A 19,636-nucleotide genomic window follows, 5' to 3' on the forward strand; every position below is an offset into this window, starting at 1 on the left:
TTATAGGTCATGTGGCAAATGTTTTGGATCCTACGACTACCACTGTTAGCTTGTTGAAAATAAAGAAGAAGAAAATGTAAGTTCCCCGTCTCCTTGGATGTGGAATTGTCTCAAGGTGGCTCCCTTTATCAGCCAATGTACTTGGTCGTTGCTATCGGGTGGATGATGCCATGGCTCAATAGGAGCATGAGTTCTATGTAACTTTTTTGGTTTCTTAACATATACTAGTATGTGACCCACGCGTTGCTACTGCAAAGAAAATCATGGAAATTGGAGATCTCTCTCTCTCTCTCTCTCGCTCTCTCTCTCTCTCTCACACAGACAGACAAACACACACACACACACACACACACACACACACACACATGTATCCATCTCTCAATCCTCCACTCGTTCTTCCTTTGCAACCCTTTTTATAGGATCTCTCTCTCTCTCAAACACACACACACACACACACAGACACAATGCTAAACATAAAACTAGCACATATACTACTTGCACTTTCAAGTGCACTTTATACCACTTGATATGGGCAATTGATACCACTTGCACACATATGTGCACTTGACATCACATCTTAATTTTGTCCTAATCTCTCACAAAATAGCTCACTATGCAGTTGGGGACGAGTGTATGAGAAAAACCATTTTCCCAAACATACAAAATTCCTTTTCTTGAATTTCCCGAGAGGAAATTTTGAAAAATTGGGACTTTTTCAAAATTGTCTACTATATTTTCCTATTTTGGGACGGAACTTCTACTTTTGCGTTTGCCCTCAACCGGCATTTGTGAAATCAAAAGCAACACAATATTAAGCTAAGGCACATTTTTCTCGAACACTGCCGGGAACCATTGCTAGATATATTATAACCCTTTGCACACAATAGGCAACAAAAAAAGAGATGGTTTTTAAGGTACCAACGTTGGGAATAGTAAATCAATGAAAAGAAAGGCATGAAACTTTATGCTCTTAAGCCATGTTGGGAGTAGTAAATCAATATAAAGAAAGTTGAAACCTTATGCTCTTAACTTAGCCTTAAGCCTGCCGCCTTTTGATTCCCTTGTGGAATGATTTTAAATGTGGTAGTTGACTTTTGGAAGAAACAACTCAAATGGCACATGGATGCCATAAAAGCCACCTTTCTTGGCCTTGCATGCATGCGGCTTCACAATTTCTTTGGTGGGTGGGGATAACTCTCATCATCATATGTGCATTTAAAATATTCAAATGGATGTAAATTTTGCCCTCCCGCTCCCGCTCCCGCTCCCATTTAAGCCTTAGTTTTTCTTTTGTAAACTCATTACCCCCTCTTATCTCAACTTGTATTCTCAATAGATAAAGGAGGCTTTTCTCCTTAGGCTCAAGCTTGTGCGCATCATTTAATTACTCTGTTTGAGTATTATATCCTCATCCAAATACTCAGAGACCCCCCCTCCCTCCCCCCCCCCCCCCCCTTTCTTTCTCTCTCTCTCTCTCTCTCTCTCTCTCTCTCTCTCTCATGTGCACAATAGGCGTTGTGCTTCATGGAAAACACTTCCAAAATCTTGTACAAGCATACCATTCTCTTTGATCATAATGTTTTCACACAAATGTGGGTGGATGCTTAGATCTCCTTAAGAATCACACTTAACACAAATAACAAGGGCAAGAATCATCAGGTAGGTGTACAACTAGGCTTAATAGATGTTGTTTCTTACTATTAGACATGGGCTTGCTATGTCGGTTGATATGTTTTAGCATCTATCTGACTTGTTTTGATCTTTTGAAGTACGAACCTACACTCACTTTTATGCACAAGGAGTAGCACGATAAGAAGAGGTTGTAGACTGAGGTGCCGTCGGTGCGAGGCTCTGTAGGTAAGGAGTCCCTCCGTGACTCCCCCATGGTGTAGTCTACGGAGAAATACCATAGGTCACAAGCTACTGTGGAGTGTAGCGACCAAACAAATTCTCTGTCTCTCGGAGGTACCGGTCTCGTAAAGAGAGAGCCCGCTGTAGGTCTGGATCTACGACAGGTGGAGGAACCTGAGAAGGGTAGGTGTAGGATGGCCATGCCTGCAAATAACAAAAATAAACCTATGAAACTGATGGTTTAGGGTTAACTAGCCAGAAACATTCTTTATTTCTTTGCTTGTTCTCACTGACTCAAGACTCGGGTCCACTGGAGGCGATGTCCACCCCGGATGGAGCCCACCTGGATGTGAACCAACCAAAAGAAGAGCCAGCTGGCTGCTCCCCACCAGTTGGTCTCTTGTCTGACATCTACATTACAAGGAGATATATAAAATTAAGCTTTCCATCCTAATCACTCATCTATAAATACGTACACAAGTATATTAGCACACGAACACGTAGATACATATACATACTAGTAGACCTAAGTAGAGGCTAGTAGTGCCAAAGGTCAAGTGCACCTCTTTATATATCATCACAGTCTCAACCATGGTAAAACCAAAGGTACATTACGGTAATCCATGCATGAGTGGATCAATGACCGCAACACCACGATTAAAAAAGGACTATACCAAAGAGGAAGAGTCTAACCTTTGGGTGCTATGCTCCCGTACTTAGTGCCTACATACATGTATAAACAAATATATATGTACACACAAATATATATACATCTATGTAATGTAGCCATCATTTTGAGTAGAGATAAAGAGTTATGGTTGTAAATGGAGCCATCTTTTTGAGTAGAGATAAAAAGGACTATACCAAAGAGGAAGAGTCTAACCTTCGGGTGCTATGCCCCCGTACTTAGTGCCTACATACATGCATAAACAAATATATATGTACACACAAATATATATACATATATGTAATGTAGCCATCATTTTGAGTAGAGATAAAGAGTTATGGTTGTAAATGTAGCCATCGTTTTGTGTGGTGCATAGTGCGAGAGTGCTCATGCTTCTGTAGAGTGCTATGAAGAAGACCTTCTTTATTCTGCTTCTTGTCCACCATCTTTTCACAACAGCTCCTTCTGTCTCTCTCTATCTATTTTCCTTCTCCTCTCTCTCTCTCTCTCTCTCTCTCTCTCTCTATTTATCCCTCTCCATTTATCTCCCTCTCTTTAAATTTATTTCTCTTTCTCTATTTCTCCCTCTCTCTCTCTCTCTCACTATCTCTCTCTCTCTATCTATCTATTTCTCTCTCTCTCTCTCTCTCTCTCTCTCTCTCTATATATATATATATATATATATATATATATATATATATATATATCTAACAAACTTAACATTGCTATCTAACATTCTATCGAAACAAGCCGAGCAAAGCAATCATTTCCAAACAAGCCTAGCAAAGCAATCATTTCCAAACAAGTCGAGCAAAACAACCATTTCCAAATGAACGAGCTATGTTATGAATTCTCTAATTTTTTTTATTTTTTATGATTTATGCATATGTGTGCGTGCGTGCGTGCGTGTGTGTGTGTGTGTGTGTGTGTGTGTGTGTGTGTGTGTGTGTGTGTGTGTGTGTAGTAGAAAACAATTGGGAAAGAGGGGGAAGGTGCTTTGTTTTGTGTTTACCTCTTTCCTTGTAGCGCGGTTGAGCTTCCAAAGATGATGGAGAAAAACACCCTTTGACAAAACCCCTTTCAATGCTGTGCTTCCAAAGATGATGGCGGAAACCCCCTTCGACGAAACTTGGAAAGCTTGGAGAAGGAAAGAGATGGAAGGGAGAGGGGGGGGGGGGGGGAGCTTGGAGAAGGAGAGAGAGGGAAGGGAGAGGGGGGGTGGGGGGAAGCTTGGGAGCGATGGCGGAGAGCAAGAACGCAGAGTATGCAACAAAAATGCGTGATACTCTGTATTCTTGCCTATTTTAGGCGCCATGCATTACCGTGGGCATTACCGCAGCTATTATCGTGCCCTTTGTTGCGTGCATTACCGTGTCTATTACTGCGGCCGGTGATTTCAACGGATATATGCAAATCTGAGGTTGCAGAGGGGGTTTTGGGGGGGGGGGGGGGGGGGGGGGGGGGTACAAACCACCCTCTTTACCCTTAGCTATCCATTATTTCATTTTTTAGCCTTTTGAGTTTTTTAATGAAGATTTTTAATTTTTTATGGATACTTTACTTTGTAATACTTTTAAATGTTTATTAATTGCATTTTTAAGTTCATTTTTAGTTAAAAATAAATTTAGCACTCATTGTCATTTATTCCCTCTGAACTTAACTTTATGTAAAATTTTTAATGGAATTTAGGAATTTTCTAAACAAACTATTTTTTAGGACACATGACTAATTAAACAACATTTTGTGTGTGCAGGACATCGACTGGGATGATCATGGTCCCCCTAGAAGCCCTGAGCACGATCGTTGGCTCAAGGAAAAACTCCCTTGTCCTTGCGTCAAGTGCAAAAGGGCAATCCCTCGCTTGAGGCGCATTGCCTTGGAGCATGTGGAGAATGAAGGGCTTTGGCATCCTCAAAAAAGAGCTCGGAGAGATGAAAGCACAACTCACCCGTCGCTTGAGGAGCTACCCCATTCGTCTGTGTTCGGTGGTGGTGCACCGGCATGCAAGGCAAAATGGTAGAGGCAAGAGTAACTGGGCAATTTGGATGCACCACATGGTGATCCTCCCGTTGGCTCGACTTCGACAGCTCCTATGGCGTCTCTGTCGCACTTTGAGGCAGAGGATGAGCACATGTTCGACATATGTGATGAGTTACTAGCTCATGAGCGCGACCTGTGCGAGGAGGATTGTCAACCTTGCACTAAACGGGCTGTCGAAATGGAGCATAGATTGATGAAGAGTGCCCGAACACCTCTTTACGACGGTGCACGGTACTCAGTACTCCGAGCATCGTTGGAAGTCCTCAACTTGCAAGCAAAATTCGGTTGGAGTAATGCAAGTGTCGATGCACTACTTTTGTAAGTATAGAATGTGGATTTTATATACTCTCCACTCGCTTTATGGTGCCGTCTTCTAGCAATTATACTAATACACATGTTTGTTGTAGTTTGATGGGCAAATTGTTGCCAGAAGATCACCACATGCCTCCAAATCGTCGAGCTAGATCGTATGTCACTGCACTTGGAATGGAGTATGAGCGCATCCATGCACGCGTCAACAATTGCATGCTATACTACAATGAGCATGCACATGCTACCTCATGTTCCATGTGCAAGGAGGCACGATACAAGACAGGAGTGAGCGGGGAACACCTACCCCGCAAGGTATTGAGACATTTTTCATTAATTCCTCGCATCCAACACATGTTTAAAAGCAGGTCTACCGTGGAGCTTCTCGCGTGGCACGCGAACCATCTCTCAAATGATGGAATGATGCGTGTCCCTACCAATTCACCTGCATGGAGGCACATTGAAACTCAATGGAGAGAGTTTGGGTTGGAGCCGTGGCACTTGAGGCTTGGGTTAGTAAGTGATGGTGTCAACTCCTTCGGCACTGAGTCTACTTCATGGAGCACTTGGCCTGTGGTGATCGTCAACTACAATATTCCACCATGAGAGACAACCAAGAAGGGCAATATACTTCTTTCCTTGCTTGTGCTAGGGAAGTACAAAGTGTCAAATATTGACGCCTACCTCGAGCTCCTCATTGAGGAGTTGGAGGACTTATGGAGAGGCATTCCTATTGTCGATGTATCACTTGCAAAGGGGGGGAGAGAGGCCATTGTGAGGGGAATACTTATGTGGACTATGCACGACTATCCTGGGCTTGGAGAGATTTATGCTAGCTCCCTTTCCTCTATCTCTCTCTCCCTCTTTCCCTCTCTCCCTTTAGTTCACTCATCTCTCTAACCATATGATATGTATGCAGGGTTGTCCACATCGGGGCACAATGCATGTCCTACTTGCGGGCCATCGTTGGTGACGGAGAGGTCCGATTCCTTGTGCAAGGTAATCTATCCAAACAACCATTGTTTCTTACCCTAAGGGCATAACAAGCACAAGGATCCAACAAATGGGAAGACCCCTCTAAAGCTCATGATGGCAGATTGGGCAACCATTTGGGAAGAACACCACAAAAACAATCCGGCTCCGTGTCCTCCACCAAAAGGTATGTCAAGGTATTCCATATTTTTAAGGCTTCCATATTGGAAGGACTTGAAAATACAACACCTCTTGGATCCCATGCACATATTCAAGAATGTAGCCCAAACACTATGGGACCACATTATTGGCAAGAAGGACTCTTTGGGTGTGAGGGAGGATTTGAGGCTTTTAAAACGTCTCCTCGCCTCTCCTACTCCACGTCGTGTCCCAAATGGAAAGATTGTGCTTCCTAAAGCGCCATGGATGCTAGCCAAAGAAGAATTAGACAAGGTGAAGGGTACCATTGCCTCTATTCGCACACAAACAGGATACATGAGGTCGCTAAAGGGAGTTTTCACAAAAGCGAAGAAGGGTGGAAGCGTTCAATTGTATGGGTTGAAGTCCCATGATTGGCACAAGATGCTTCAGGTAATCTTCATACTCCCTATTCTATCTATAGTTTTTGTGTATGACTATCACTCACTTTCCCTTCCCCTGATTTACATTGTACTTCATTCTGTTGGTGAGTATGTGTATATGTCGAGACAAGAAAGTCAGGGATGCTATTTTCAAACTAGGAGAGCTAGTAAGGTACACCACAAGACTCCACTCAACTACACCTTTTTTATGTACACAATAATTTCAACTAGCACTTAGTGTATCCTTATGTGTTTTCTTGCAGATTTGTGAGCTCCAAGGAAATAGAAATAGATGCTATCCCTACTGCTAAAACACTTGCAACAGAAATTGTGTGTGTCATTGAAGATGCATTTCCTCGATCGGTCCTTCTTAGTCAAATTCACCTCTTGGTTCACGTGGTGGAGGAGATCGCTATATGTGAGGTAGTGCACGCACGATGGATGTTCTTCTTAGAGAGGTATTTAAAGACTCTCAAAGATTTCGTGAGGCTACGGTCTCAACCAGAGGCATGTATGGCCGAAGGATGGATCGTTCAAGAGACATTTGTGTACATATCAAAGTATTTGGCACAAGACGATTCTTCAATGCCTCGCATGTGGTCAGATGAGGAAGATGCAAGGATGAATTCACACTTTCCAAGTGGAAAGGGGAAACTACTTAACATGGATATGAATCTATCCCGAGTGGTCAATAACTTTTGTATTCTCAATGCAAAGATTATGACCAAGTGGGTGGACTTGTGGACAATGGCAAAGGCAAGGCGTTTGCAAGAGAGGGAAGCATGGAAACAAGTACATGGAGGAAGGAGGAAACCCCCAATGCCTAGACACCTTGCATGTTTCCCAGATCTCATTTAGTGCAAAGTGGATTTATGAGAGAATGATCGAGGCAAAAGCGCGCGGAGAGACATCACCAGCAAAGAATGAGAGTATGCACAAGGCTGCGTACCAAAGGTAGAGTACTCATATACCTAAATCATATTGTAATTTTTTTTCTTGAAATTATCTTTAATATGTATTTGATAAATTAATATATTTTTCTAATTTGTAGTGCCTTTCCTTTAGCTCTATGTGGTCAAAGGGTCGTCACTTTCGTATGCGCCACATTGACGAGCGTAGAACCACCATGGATTGTGCCATCATGGGCAACTTTGACACAGACGGTGATGAAGCCAGGTACTGCGGGACTATTGGAAGGATACTAAAGGCCAGGGTCGTCACTTTCGTACGTGCCACATTGACGAGTGTAGAACCACCATGGATTGTGGGCAACTTTGACACAGACGGTGATGAAGCCAGGTACTGCGGAACTATTGAAAGGATACCAAAGGTTAATTTTAGAACCTTTCATACCTTCATTTTCGAGTACAAGTGGTTTGCAAATGTGTCTAGACAACATTAGAACGGCCTCTACATAGTGGACTCTAGTGTGCATCACACAGGGAGGTATGACAATTTAGTTTTACTGCACAATTGTGAGCAGGTGAGTGACATGTACCTTTTTTATTCTTATTTTCTTGTAGAATTAATTATACCAATGTTACTCACTTTGAGTTTTTATTTCATAGGTCATCTATATCCCAACAATCCACCAACCAAAACTTTGGTTCGTAATTCCCATAACACCTTGGTGGAGAACCATTTTTTCCACTAATGAAGTGGAGACTATCTTCGACCCTCTTCCACCTCCGACTTTGGATGAGGTGGAAACAGAGGAGAGGGAGGTCGATGAATCAAGTCCGGCGGCAGCAAGTCTTAGTGAGGATGATTGTCATGATGCTGAAGATGATGAGATGGCGGATGACGAACTCGAAGATGATGAAGGCAATGTATCCATAAACGACAATTTCGTTTCTCTCTTTATTGATTTAGGATCCATGGGCTTAGAATTGGATAATGACTCATGTAGAGATCTTTTGGAAGATGATTCATAAAAATTTTGCAGTTATGAAGTTTTTTGGTCGTGCTATCCATTCATCTCTCTCTCTCCCCCCTCTTCCTCTCTTTAGATTTGGGAATATGCTCAATTATGTTAGTCAATTGACAGTGATTATTTTAGTTGTAACCAAGTGTTATCTTATATTCCCCCCTCCCCCCCCCCCCCCCTCTCTCTCTCTCTCTCTCTTCTTTTTTAAATTAAAAAATTTTATACAATATTCTTTAACTTTTATTGAGAGGAGGAAAACACCAAAATTTGAAGTGGGGGTGGGGGGGGGGGGGGGGGGGGGGTGTGTTTATTTTAAGCCAAAATTTGAAATTTTAGGCGCTAAATATGGTTGTCGGATATAACAACGGTAATATACGCGGTAATACAACGGTAATAAATGCAATAATAATAACCAAAACTGTCGTTGTAATATCACTATGGGAGAATGCTACTGTTACTGCACAACATTACCGCATAAGAGGAGAGAGAGAGCTTCAAGAAAGAGAGAGATTGTATGCTGCAGCCTCGCTGGCACGTTTTTCGTTTTTTCCGCGAGCATTATCGCAATTATTACCGCACATATAGCCGCCCATATTACCGCAATAGAAAAATTCTCCACGCGGCCCATTCCTCTCCCACTTTTCCCTTTCTATAAATCCTATTCTATTTTGTTACTTTTCAGAAATTGGTACCCCCTTTTTACATGGAGTGTAAGAAATCCCATTCTCATTGGGATTTTTAGTAACTCTCTTCTCTTTGCTTGCCTCATCTATTGGTATGATTCTCCTACTCTACTCATTTGTACTCCATGAGATTCTATAAACAAAAATATTTTGTTTCCACCTCAAAATCTTATGTCAACTATGCATTCATATGGAAATGGCAAGCGAACGATGATCAAAATTGTATTGTCTTGCATTCATAAACAAATAGCCCTTTTGTACAACATAAGTAGAGAAAGAAGACAAAATCCAAAAGATGTTTATTAATTTTCATCCTCCAAGAGATCTCTACAAGTGCTTACATCCATGTCCAACCCCATGGTAGCTAAATCAACAAATAAATCTATTGATTCATCCTCTACAGCCTCTCCTATTGAATCATCATCATCCTCTCCATCCTCGTCCTCCTCTTCACTATGGTTGGTTATTGGGAATGGTTGGTTCTCCTCGACCTCAACTGCATCATTGTCATTGGCGTCTTCTTGAGATGGTATGGTGGGATCTGCCAAAGTCTCTATGTTCGTATCTACAAAGATAGATCTGCTCCGTGGTGTGACTGGAATAACATACCAAACTCGTCTTTGATACATACAAGGCACATAAAACACCTGTAGGTCATATATAGAGCAAACAACAACATGAATGTAGTTTTATATGTATCATATAATGTTTTAGTGAGTTGCACATAGACTTTACCTGCTCACAACTACTAGGTTGCACCAAGTTGTCGGTCTTCCCGCGATGAAATTTCCTGGAGTCTACCATATAGAGCCCATTCTCATGTCTCTTAACCTCACCCGCAAACCATCGGCAGTCAAAGAGATATTTGTGAAATGTTCTGAAATTGCCCGGAGTCTACCATATAGAGCCCATTCTCATGTCTCTTAACCTCACCCGCAAACCATCGGCAGTCAAAGAGATATTTGTGAAATGTTCTGAAATCCACTTTGATTATCCTCTCTATTGTTACACATTCCCTCATCTCTTGTGTTGTCGTGTCAAAGTTGCCCATAACTCCACTATCGTGAGTGGTTCGACGCTCATCTATCTTGCGGGTTCGAAAATGACGTCCTTCGGACCACATAGATTTGAATGTGAAGGCCTGCAAAAACCAATCAAGATAGATGAGAGAGAGAGAGAGAGAGAGAGAGAGAGAGAGAGAGAGAGAGAGAGAGAGAGAGAGAGAGAGAGAGAGAGATGACACACACACACACACACACACACACACACACACACTCGCACACACATACTAAACACATTGAGTATATTACCCTTGGTAGACATCCTTGCGTGTACTCCCATTCTTTAGGGCTTATTTGTTCTCCTTGTGCCTTCGCCTTGGTCATGGCATTGTGTATCCACCCAACTGGAATTAGATTAGGGTATAATTTGGCAAGCTCTTTAGGAAAGGGAGGTGCTCGCCTACCGCCATGCGACCTCTTCCATGATTCCCTCTCCCTTTCTCTCGTTGTATGCACCTCCACATACATATCCACCCATTTGCCCATGATGGGAGCATTGAGTAGACAATGGTTGTTGACTATGGCTTGAAATTCCCAATCCAAAATCAAGAGAGAACCTTTCCCACTTGGAATGTTTGCGTGTTTTTTTGGATCCTCTTCCTCCGTCTTTAAACGAAGCAATGATGGGTCTATTGTGAAAAGATATTGAGAGACATACACAAAAGCCTCTTGTACAATCCAACCCTCTGCCATGCTTGCCTGAACACATGAAACCATTAGTGATTAAAGTAACCAATAAAAAGGGTTTTGAATACAATCAAATCCTAATAAGGTTTAAAGCTTAAGATCGATGAATACCTTTGGTTGTGATCGTAGCCTTACAAACTCTTTCAAGGTCTTTAGGAACCTCTCAAGAAAGAACATCCACCTGGTGTGAACCACACCACAAATGGCTATCTCCTCAACAAGATGGAGCAATAGGTGAACTTGGCTAACAAGGATAGAACGTGGGAATGCATCTTCAATAGCACAAGTTTCTTCAATCGCTAGAAGTCGAGCTGTTGGAATGGCTGAAACTTCGATTTCTTTGGAACTCACAAACCTGTAACCAAAAAACCCTTCATAATCTTCATAGTAAAGTTAGTCTTCAAAGTAAAGTTTAGGAGGGAGGATCAAATGTGCTATACCTGACAACTTCTCCCACCTTGAATATTGCAGTCTTTACCTTCGTGTCCGCAAATCCACTAATGCTAATTGGAAGCACAAACTATTGCACAAACAAAAAGACTTATTAGTATCCAGAACCCTAAACCACATACACACACACACACACACACACACACACACACATTACCTGAAGAATCTTGTGCCAATCATGAGATTTGAGCCCATACAGTTGTGTGGATCCTCCTTTCTTAATTTTAGTGAAGGCACCCTTGAGCGAACGCATATAACCTGTTGGAGTATGGATGGATGCAATGAATTGTTTCATCCGCTCTTGATCCACCCTTGATAGAATCCAAGGTGCCTTTGGAAGAACCATCTTCCCCCGAGGCCCCATGCGAGGTGTGGCTGAAGGAGGGAGCCTCCTTATGGCCCTCATGTCCTCTCTAGCCCCCAATGAATCTTTCTTGCCTACTATGTGATCCCATATAGCTTGCCCAACATTTTTGAACACATGCATTGGATCCAATAGGTGTTGGATTTTCAATGAAGCCCAATAGGGTAGTGATAAGAAAAGAGAGTACCTAGACATACCCCTAGGTGGATCATTGGGAGGAGGCAATGTGTTATGATGCTTGTTCCAATGTCTTGCCCAATCGGCCATGGTCCAATGGAGTGGCTCCATCCCATTTCACGGTGGAGCATACGATTGATGTGTGGGCGGCAAGAAGCGATGGTTATTGGGGTAGATCACCTTACCAAGTAGAGCGGGTCTCTCTGTCACGAGTGAGGGTCCACAAGTTGGGCATGCCCTTTGTCCAGATGTCGATAGTCCTACAAAAACAAAAGACATAACTGCATATAAGTGACCAATTCAAAGACATTAAAGAGTGTCACAAAGTATAAGCTTACCAGAAATCTCTCCAAGCCCGGGGTAATCATGCATGGTCCACATTAGAATGCACTTGATCATTGTGCGCCGATCACGAAGTGGTCTTGCTACATCAAAATCATCTATGCCATTCCATAGGTCTTGAAGCTCTTCAATCAAAGGTGCTAAATATACATCCACGTTCTTCACCTTGTGTTTTCCTGGGACTAGAAGAGAGAGAAAAATGTTCCCCTTCTTGGTTGACTCCCATGGTGGAATGTTGTAGTTCACAACAACCACTGGCCAAGTACTCCATGAGGTAGACCGATGCCCAAATGGGTTTACTCCATCACTAGCCAGACCAAGCCTCAAGTGACGAGGCTCTTCTCTAAACTCTGGCCATGTCTGCTCAATGTGTTGCCATGCTGGCGAGTCAGCTGGCACTCTCATAACCCCATCGGTGGAGCGATTTGTCATATGCCATGTAAGAAGCTCGCTTGTTCCTTTGGTGCTAAACATGTGCTTGATGTGGAGAATGAGGGGGAAATGACGAAGAACCTTGCGAGGTATTGTGGTTCCTTGCATTCCCTCTTTGTACCTTGATTCTCCACACTCGGGGCAAGCATCAAGCCCTGCATGTTCATTGCAGAATAGCACGCAATCATTGACACATGCATGTATGCGATCATAGTCCATCTGAAGCCCTGTCTCACCACCTGCAAGGTATTGTGGTTCCTTGCATTCCCTCTTTGTACCTTGATTCTCCACACTTGGGGCAAGCATCAAGCCCTGCATGTTCATTGTGGAATAGCACGCAATCATTGACACATGCATGTATGTGATCATAGTCCATCTCAATCCCTGTCTCACCACTTGTCGTGCCTTCCTTCGATTTTCTGGAAGATGATTGCCTTTAGGCATCATCTTGCCTAATAGCCTATGACATAATTAAAGAACACTCGTTATTGCATATAACCACGAAAAAAAATCACAACTAACACTTATTACACTTAAACGTACCTCAATAGTGCATCGACCCTTGCATTGCTCCATCCAAACATTGCTTGAATATTCAAGATCTCAAGAGACGCTCGTAATATGGAGTAGGAGCATCCCTCGTAAAGAGCGGTGTGTGCTGCCTCTAGCAATGAATCTTTGGTTTTTTGGGCAGCTTCTTCACATGCACACTCAGGCTCACACTCATTCGCTACCTCATGTGCAAGAAGATCCTCAACCATATTGTGCAAATGATCTTCCTTCACCTCCATGTGGGGCGGGGTGGTGGGGAGATCCCCATATGTGGTGGATGTAGGATGCACATGCGCTCGTGTGGACCCACCCACATCGGACGGCGGGTGTAACCCCCCTCCCATGACTGCTTCCTAGTGCAATCGCTCTTCTGCCCTCCTCTCGCCCCCGCCCCCGATCACACTCCAATGGGGAGCGACATCAATGGATGCCAAAACCCTCGGATCGCTAGTTTCCATTCGAGCGCGTTTTCTCGGATCGTCCCATAGTCCATAATCATCCACGTGAGCCAAGCATATACACCGAAGCCGTGCAATCACACACTTACATCGCGTACATGGACATGGTAATTGCTCGCTCAACCATTGAGTTCGTTCCGCGCCAACCGGCGGACCACGTCATCCCAATCGACTTGCATACACGACCACACACTAAATAAGAAAAAATTAAATAAGAAAAAGAAGAATCAAGAATGTTGGTACTGACATGACTGACACTCATTAAAGATAAAGGGGCGGTGGGTACAAGAGTTCATGCAGTCGGCGTAACACATGCAGTCTCATCAGAGATTTTCACGGTAATACACACGGTAATACAGGCGGGAACAGGCGCGGTAAAATCCCCAGCAAATTTTTTTATACAAAAGGGGCACCTGCGTGCCCCCGTGAAATTGAATGCCAAAAATTCAAAAACGAGCTCCTCTTCTGCGCGGGCCTGTTTCCCTCTCCATCTCCAAGCTCTCTCTCCTTCTCCCTCTCCATCTCCAACCTCTATTACCCTCTTCATCTCCATCCCCACCATATCCAAGCGATCGAGGTCACGACTGTAAGTGCTCTCTCTCTCTCTCTCTCTTCTCGTTCTTCTACACATACACACACACACACACATGCACACACACACATTGCACACACACACACATGCACACACACATTGTACACACACGCACACACACACACACACACACACTATTTTGTGCACAATCACACACTAATGCATGCACAAGCACACACGCATTAGTTAGTTTCTACACACACACATTAGTTAGTTTCTACACACTAATTTGTGTCCAAGCACACACTAATGCAAGGATTAGTGTGTGTGTGATTGTGCACAAATTAGTGTGTTTTCACACACTATTTTGTGCACAATGCATGCATTATACACACACACACACACACACTAATGCAAGCATTAGTGTGTGATTGTGCACAAATTAATGTGTTTTCACACACTATTTTGTGTACAATGCATGCATTATACACACACACACACACACACACACACTAATGCTTGCATTAGTGTGTGTATGCATGCATTGGTGTGTTTCACACACTAATTTGTGCATAAGCACACACATACCTCTCTAGCACACACTAATGCTTGCATTAGTGTGTTCTTGTGCTACACACTAATTTATGCACAAGCACACACTATTGTGAGCATTGGTGTGTGAAAAAATTGCACACACTAATGCTTGCAGTAGTGTGTGCTTGTGCACAAATTAGTGTGTGAAAACACACCAATGCATGCACACACACACTAACGCTAGCATTAGTGTGTGATTGGGCATGCATTAGTATACCAAAACATACCTCCATTAGCATTAGCATACCAAAACATACCTCCATGTGGGTCTGCGATGAAGTTGATTGAGACCCCAATGGTCACCGAGAAGCCCAACGGTAGATTAAGGTCCAACACACACACACTAGATTAATTTCTTTGCTACACACTAACGCACACACACAATAGATTAATTAGAATCACACACACACACACACACTCTAAATGGATGCAAAAAAAAGCACACAAACCATTTCTTAAATAGCAGATAAAAGGAATCCTATGCATGGAGGAATCCTATGCAATAAAGAATCTCACTTTGACTAGAATCCAATGTTAATTAGGGTCCCTTTTTTTGTGGAATTTTAGGATATGGCATCCTCTTCCACGCCCGGCTATCGATCCATAGAGGAATTTCTCGCCGAGGGCCTCTCTTACGAGGACGCTTGTGATGCTTACTACTCGCAGTCTTCCTCCCACCAGTCACAATCCACCTTCGGCTTTCGATGGTTTCGAAATGCAGTACACGACCCCGACCTCGAGAGGGCATACCGCGCCCAGGAAGAGTGGCTATCCTCGTAGCAGAGTCTTCGTGGGTGGTACACACCAGCACAGTTGGCTGCCTATGGGCTCTCACCGCTTGCAACACCGGGCGCCGGCACTCCGATCGTGCAGAGTGTGCTTCCCAGTGGGCCTCCCTCCACCTTACCCTCGACTTTCCTGTCACCCGCAGCTCACTCCACCTTGCATTCGCAGCGATCCACGCCTGCACCATCGAGTTATCCGTTGCCTACACCACCCAACGGTTCGGGCTCGGGCCAGCGCTCTTCGGGTGGCCAACGCTCTTCCCGTAGTGGTGGCTCACGCTCTCGTCGAGGTAGTGGCTCGTGTTGCTTTGGTGGTGGAGGGGGTAGTGCTACAGATTCACCTCCTCCTACACCCTGACCTCCTTGATCACCCCTTGGAGATCCACATGAGGATGAGGACTGCGATGCGCCCGCCCCGGATGCTCGTGGCTACTACTATTATATACATCGAGGGGGGGAGGTGGATCTAGGTTCCTCTTTGGGGTGGACATTTCGAGGACACCTTAACCAACTGATCCACTCAACATACCAAGATTTCTTTAAATCTTTCAAAGATCAGGACCCAGCCGACTTGACGTACATTCACACGACATTGCTCATGTGGTTCCCTAATTCGGAAGTGGAAGAGTTCTCCAGGCAGTGGCTCGAGGAGTACGTCAAGAATTTCTTGAAAAATAAGAAGTCCAGTGTGCGGAGGGTGGCAAAGCGAACATTTGAATCTGAGGGTCACAACTATCGCCCTGGAAATGTTCACGACGAGGAGTGGGAGAAAGCCGAGGGTGAGCTGGAGGACGAGAGAGCGGCATGTGCTAGGGCGCACACTTGGCAGGTGGAGGCGAGGGCGCAGCAAACGCCCACGCATTACGGCTCGGGCGGAAAAGCAGCATGGAAAGATACATTTTTGAGTGCGCGTATTTTCATTTGAATTGATTTAATTTGTGGTAATAAGGTTAGGTTTGTGATATTTTTTAATTGATATACAACAAAATATTACTATGACCTGCCCAAGTCGAGAGATCCAGAGATACAGAGAGAGCCACTCCGAATATCAGACATGGTGCTAGCTGTATGAAAACAACAAAATCAATCGCGAAGAATTTGAAAATGCATGTCGTACACTGCAGTCTGTAAGTGTGAACTTTTTTTAAAAAAATGAGTGCATGCAGAATTATGTATCCATTTGTATTAATTAAAGGTTTTGTTGTTTTTTCTTTTCGAGAGTCAAGGAGTCCCTCGAGAGGTCCCAGGATCCGAGTAGCTCAATCCTCCAAGTGTTTTTGGGCCCGTCTTCTTTTGGCCACAATTGTATAGCCACCATGTATCGCCTATTTGGGCAATTTTGTAATATCCAATATAATTAAACACTTGATTTTGGCCCAAAGTCTTCTTTTGGCCATAGTTGTATAGCCGCCATGCATCGCCTATTTGGGCAATTTTGTAATGAATAGTTACTCCAATATAATTAAACATTTGATTTTGGTCCAAAGTTTTTGTGCAATGAAATTGTTGTTTTTTAATTTATTAAATGTATAGGAAAAAAAAGGCAAATGACCATTTGGATGGGTCCTACCAAGGACCATCCAAATGGTTATCTGCTTTTTAAAAAAAAAAAAACTCGCGTGCGCGGTAATGGTCGCGGTAATACTGGCGGTAAGTCCCGCGAAAATAAGCGCGGAAATATAGCCGGGCCGATTACCGCGTGCATTGTTGAAGGACCATTACCGCGAGAATTGACTCGAGCATTACCGCCCCCGAGATTTTTTGACTTCAACTTTTCCTTTGTTTTTGTTCATCTATCTGAGCGGTAATGTGCTCCAAATGTCATAGTGTATTTTAAACAAAAAAAAAACCCCGTCCTCCTCTCTCTTGTTTCTCTACTTGAATTTGCACCTTCTCTCTACAAAATGCGGTAAAACAACGCGGTAAACACTTGGAGATTTTCATAGTGTTTGGAAAAAAGTATTGTGCCTCACCTGGATTTAGTGCAACATCCCTTATAAATATTTGAGATTTGCCTCGAAAATTCTAATTTGTCTTTAAGCACTTGCAAAAAACCTAGGCTTAGTGCAATCCCACCTATGACTTTTGAGATTCACCTTTGAATTCTAAGTCAACCCAAGGTAAGAGCAAGAAATCTAGCATAAAGACCTTCAAATAATTTTGAGTCAACCCAAGGCAAGAGCAAGAAATCTAGAATAAAGACCTTAAAAAATAGCCAAGATTAATTTGTCAGAGTTGCCTGTTGTTGTCCGCCTTTGCTATCTGTTGAGGTCCGCTCTTGCCTTGGGCTTGCACGCCTTCTGCCTTGGATTTGTCGGATTAAAATTTTCCAATTCTGTCAATTCTCGATTTTACAGATCGATGTCGATGTTGATTCCTTATTCTTGATTGTGGATTTTGTTGATCGTCAAATTATTGATTGCTGATTGTAAGACCGATGCTTATTCTCCCTCTCCCCTCTCTCTCGTGCTGGTGTGAGAGCCCCCTCCCTCTCTCTCTTTCACACACACACACACACACACACACACACACACACACACACATGATGAATCACATGGACCATTCTCTATTTCTCAACACACACAAAATCTTGCAATCAATAACATCGCATTCTCTCTCTCTCTCTCTCTCTCTCTCTCTCTCTCTCTGTCTGTCTTCTCTCACACATACACACACATACAGACAAAACACGAACACACGTGTGCAACTATTGAGCTTTGAGCACTAAGGCTAGAAAGAGATCATTTACAGCATGGAAGGTCTGTGCAATCCTACAAAGGGAGGTTCATTAGGGCATAGCCACACAAAGCTTAGTTGTCTATAAGCCTCAATAGTTTTAACTAAAGCAGGTCTGACAGTTCAAAACGTCACGAGTGAGATACAAACAATAGAGAGAGAAAAAAGAGGACTGATCAGCAAGAAACTAGCGTAGTTTTAAAATTATGCTCTTTTAAACATAATAAACCAATGAAAAACTATACGTTATCGAGAATTTTTTGACTGCTATAACGGACAACTAAGCTTTGCATGACCATAGCCTTAGATGACAAATGGAGAGAAGTTCTTTATGGCCTTCAAAATACAAAGTAAACTCACCCTTCAAATGGCTTTAGGAAGCAAAAGTTGCAAGTGGAGTGGCTCAAGTGAAATTCCATAGCCTTCCCATAACTAAAACTATTATAAATATAGACAAAGTACTAAGTTTCTATAAGAAGTCTTCTCATTTTCTACCTTTTATTTTTACATTTCTTAAGGTTTTCTTTGAAGCAGGAGAGTGAGGTGTGGATGCCTTCTCTTTGCTAAAAACTTTGAGCTTACTTATAAAGAGGATGCCTTCTCTTTGCTAAAAACGTTAAGCTTCATTATAAAGAGTATAGATATACACTCGCTACTATGAGTTTGAAAAAAAAATAAAATTAAAGATAATGGATTCTTATGTTGCATTGAGAAGACTTTGATTCTAATGATGATATTGTTTATGTGAAGAGTTGTGAAATCTCTCTCTCTCTCTCTCTCTCTCATTGATTGCAACTTAGATGTTGGATCAAAGAGTTGATTATCAACTTGACTATATTAGTCTACAAGTGGCACTAACAATGTACATGTACAATGTGTATGTGTGTGTCATGTGGGTTTTCTCATTCTTTTTTGTCCAGAAACAGACAAGAAAAAGTGAGACAACTATTGATCATGATAATGAGAAGTCAAATAAGTGGATCTCATCACTCTTGAAGGTTCTTTGAAAATTCAGACTACCTTGGGGCGAAGGATACCAAGGCTTGTGTGGAAGGAAGCCAATTAGATGAAATTTCCAAACTGTGTATGTAGTATGTACTGAGGTTGTAAAAATGAAAATGATATTTCCGGAACAATGGCATCTATTTTAATTGGACGATTCGAAGGGTCCTTAATATTGTTATATCACGTGCTAATGGACGGTAGCGCAGCAGCATCTCTTCTATTGGAAGGTCCGACGATGGCACCAAGTTACGGTGCCAAGAGGGATCTGCTGGTCGATACGTCCAAAACGATCCAAAGAATATTGGTGCCCGAAATCCCAAAATAAAATAAAATGCGACTTCTATTATTGTTATCTGTGTGTATATATATAATAAAAATTAGGAATCCTAAAAGCTCTAGTGGTCTGTGCTACTGATCAGCTGGGCGCCGAT

General features: G+C 42.9%; 1 pseudogene; it reads right to left on the reverse strand.

The window, feature by feature from the left end:
* LOC147439837 (uncharacterized) overlaps nucleotides 1-13,127 on the reverse strand; it is a 59,257-nt pseudogene extending 46,130 nt beyond the window's left edge.
* Between the last annotated feature and the right edge of the window lie 6,509 nt (nucleotides 13,128-19,636).

This window comes from Adiantum capillus-veneris, chromosome 16 (assembly GCF_014529385.1).
Source record: "Adiantum capillus-veneris isolate H3 chromosome 16, ASM1452938v2, whole genome shotgun sequence".
Classification (NCBI taxonomy): Eukaryota; Viridiplantae; Streptophyta; class Polypodiopsida; order Polypodiales; family Pteridaceae; genus Adiantum; species Adiantum capillus-veneris.